Below are 3911 nucleotides of genomic sequence, written 5' to 3'. Positions count from 1 at the left end.
AATCTCAACCTATATGGAAATAATCACATTGGTTTCTTTCTATAGATCATCATAACATTCATCTCAAAAAGCATGAAACTAAGTTTTCAAGTTCTGCCAATTTGATCAGCAAGTAACTTTGCCATGTTTACCACTAAAATAACTTAACTATTGGTCACCTTTTGCTATATATTTATTCCTCCGTTTATAATAAATCATCTATAAAATACTTGTTATGAAAAAGTAAATTTTCTAGAGACAACCCCTCATTTACTTTTGCATTGCATTTCCTTAGCAAGCCACCGTGATTCTTCACTTTGTTTTATTTTGGGATTGATAAATGACCCACATTGTGAGTTGTGGTACACCTTTTCCAAAAGTACCGTATAAATTCTCTAGTCTCGAGTTAAGCTCATCAAACTCTAGTTTGTCATTTTAAAAGTTATAATGCTCGACAAAGAGCCTCTTTTAGGAGAGATGAAGAGATACGAAGTTCACGAGGAGGGAAGCATGAGAAAAAGTATAAGATAATGTGTAATTTATTTTACTAGTATGTTTAAGAATGTGATTTAACAACATTCGAGAAAAATGATTTTTCTCGAACTTAGACACTCTCTGCTCAGTGAGAGAGTGGGAAGCCGCAAAAATGTGGAATATATTTAGATTAGTAAATTGTAAACAATGTTGAGGAGATTCCAAGAGGAGCGAGGAAATTAAGCTAGTATAATAAGAAGGTGGCGAGCCAGCGAGAAATCAGCGAAAGAGAACGAGCTCAAACTGCAAAACTGCGAGCTATCACGAAGAAGAACAGTAGCGACGCAGGCATACAATAACATGGCCTGCATTGCCCCATGCAATTTTCGTTGCCCTGCTGCTCTTCACGATGCAGCACGGAGTGCCCAAAGGACAAGTACGAGCGAATGCTCTCTCTCTCTCTCTCTCTCTCTCTCTCTCTCTCTCTCTCGCGTATGGACAGATTCTCACAATAATTCCCACATTATGACTCACCTCAACATCATGAGCTTATGTGAGGGAGGCTCCCGAGAAGAAGCTCATGATGTTATGCATTGTATGATAAATACTAGCTATCACGAAGAAGAACAGTAGCGAGGCAGGCATACAATAACATGGCCTTCATTAGGCCTGCATTGCGCCATGCAATTTTCGTTGCCCTGCTGCTCTTCACGATGCAGCACGGAGTGCGCAAAGGACAAGTACGAGCGAATGCTCTCTCTCTCTCTCTCTTTCTCTCGATGAGTCGTATTTAGGTCATAGGCGGCCTTGCTGCAGACGGGGATCGAGCCCATGTCGTGAAACTAGGATGTAAAAGCAATCAGCTGAATTTTGATTTTTTCTTATTTCTTATTTTATACAGAGCATCTATTCCAGTACCTGCCGCAGCATGACGTTGGCGGGGTCCGTGATGAGTGGCGAATGCAACGACGGAAATGACACATGGATCGCGTCGAGCATCGATACTAACGAGCGTCCTCGTTTGCGCCAGTGACACTAGTCGATATCTTGACACCTGCAGAAACCCCGGCCTCAACGACGGCCACGTCCTTACCGCCACCTGCCCGTTCACTGCCGCCGGCGTCCCTTGGGACTTCTCCGCCTGCATCGACCTTAACCACTGCGTCATGAATCGCGACGGTTACCTGCAATGGACCGTGTGACATTCTCATCCTGCCTTCCTTAATAAAGGATCGATGAAGCAAGCCCACCCGTCTCTCTTCCCTTCATTCTTCTGCTTCGTCAATCGCACCCTCACCACCACCTACTTCCCTTATTGTCAAGATAAACAATAAATAAACCATTCCTCTGCTGCATGTGACAACCTAATATTTAGCTCTCCTAATGGCTTGAAAAATAAATATTCACTGCAGCTAGCTGGCTGGACACACTCTAAAGTGAAGAAAACTTAAGCACACATTAAACACATATGTATTAATGTGTACCCAACCATCTCTTTATATTTATATGGACACAAAAAATCTTTTCACTTTCATTTTAGTTTTAATGGGTCTTTTAGTTTCCTCATGTTTTGAAAGGCTTTCCATTTTTCCAACATTGGGGAGACCTAATGCATGCGAATTAATGTTGATCGATCCCTTTCTTATAGCTAGTTCAAGAAAGCAAGGCTTGCTTTTCTTTAAGGCAACCAGATTGAGTGGTAACCTTTGATAGAAAACCTGGTAGGTGATGCTACTAGACCTTCCAATTCTAGCCTTGATATCGTAAAACATTGCATAGTTGAAGCCAAAAAGTTTTATTTTCTCACCCAATGTCAATTCCATTCTTAACACTTCTTAAAATGCCCAAATTTTGAGGGATCCTAGGCCATTGCATGAGCCTTTGATGGTAACTTACAGTCTACCTTAATGGCCATGTCTTAACAAGGCCAAATCTCATGCTCTGTATTCTTTTCTAACCTAAGTTTTTTTTTGGGGCTTCTTGTGCAGCTTTGAGGGTCAAGGAGGTCTCTCTCTCTCTCTCTCTCTCTCTCTCTCTCTCTCTCTCTCTCTCTCTCTCTCTCTCTCTCTCAGATTGAAAGTTGTGTAGGATTCCACAAGGGGGAATCGACCACCAATCACCAAGTTGCACAAGGGGTCAATTAATTCATAAATGCTATGTATGATGGTCTTCAAAATTTGTGCACCGTCAATCACAATATCTCAATGTGTCTCCCCCTATGTAAAGGTCAATGCCCTTCCATAAGGATGCATAACGTTTAAAAACAGAAATGCCAATAAATAAACCATTCCTCTGCTGCATGTGAAAACCTAATATTTAGCTCTCCTAATAGCTTGAAGAATAAATATTCACTGCAGCTAGCTAGCTGGACACACTCTAAACTGAAGAAAAAGCACACATTAAACACATATGTATTAATGTGTACCCAACCATCTCTTTATATTTATATGGACACAAAAAATCTTTTCACTTTCAGTTTAGTCATAATGGGTCTTTTAGTTTCCTCATGTTTTGAAAGGCTTTTCATTTTTCCAACATTGGGGAGACCTAATGCATGCGAATTAATGTTGATCCCTTTCTTATAGCTAGTTCAAGAAAGGAAGGCTTGCTTTTCTTTAAGGCAACCAGATTGAGTGGTAACCTTTGATAGAAAACCTGGTAGGTGATGCCTCTAGACCTTCCAAATCTAGCCTTGATATCGTAAAACATTGCATAGTTGAAGCAAAAAAGTTTTATTTTCTCACCCAATGTCAATTCCATTCTTAACACTTCCTAAAATGCCCAAATTTTGAGGGATCCTAGGCCATTGCATGAGCCTTTGATGGTAACTTACAGTCTACCTTAATGGCCATGTCTTAACAAGGCCAAATCTCATGCTCTGTAATCTTTTCTAACCTAGTTTTTTTTTTTGGGGCTTCTTGTGCAGCTTTGAGGGTCAAGGAGGTCTCTATCTCTCTCTCTCTCTCTCTCTCACTCTCAGATTGAAAGTTGTGTAGGATTCACTACAAGAGGTTGTGTGCTCTTGTGACGCTGTTAGCGACAGAAATACACTAAGTTTTTATAACCCCCGGCGTCGTTAAAACCGTCGCTAATAGCGTCGTTACGAGAGCGTCGCTATATAAAGACGCTCATAGCGACGCTCATAGCGACGTTTACACAGAAGTCTATAGCTATAGCGACGCTCATAGCGACGCTACAGAGCCATAAATAGCGACGGTTATAGCGACACCCGAGAGAAATTTTTTTTGGTGACAGGGCATTGAATGCCCTGCCACCCATCAACCATATTGTACTTGATTCACTTTTTAAAAAAAGTGCAAGGGTAGATAATAGACCCAAAATAGTCACCCACAAGACGCATTGTTTGCAAAATTGACAAGCGTAAAATTGACAATTGTACACATCATAGGCAAAATGAATTGATTGGCAAATGTAATAATGACAATTGTACAACATCA

General features: G+C 40.8%; 1 pseudogene; it reads right to left on the bottom strand.

Moving 5' to 3' along the window:
* Positions 1-1248: 1248 nt before the first annotated feature.
* On the bottom strand, positions 1249-1658 carry LOC147446901 (uncharacterized; annotated as a pseudogene).
* Positions 1659-3911: the final 2253 nt, after the last annotated feature.

The sequence above is a fragment of the Adiantum capillus-veneris genome, chromosome 11 (assembly GCF_014529385.1).
Source record: "Adiantum capillus-veneris isolate H3 chromosome 11, ASM1452938v2, whole genome shotgun sequence".
NCBI classification, from domain to species: Eukaryota; Viridiplantae; Streptophyta; class Polypodiopsida; order Polypodiales; family Pteridaceae; genus Adiantum; species Adiantum capillus-veneris.
The sequence above is the reverse complement of the archived record's forward strand: the minus strand, read 5'-3'. Positions and strand labels throughout refer to the sequence as shown.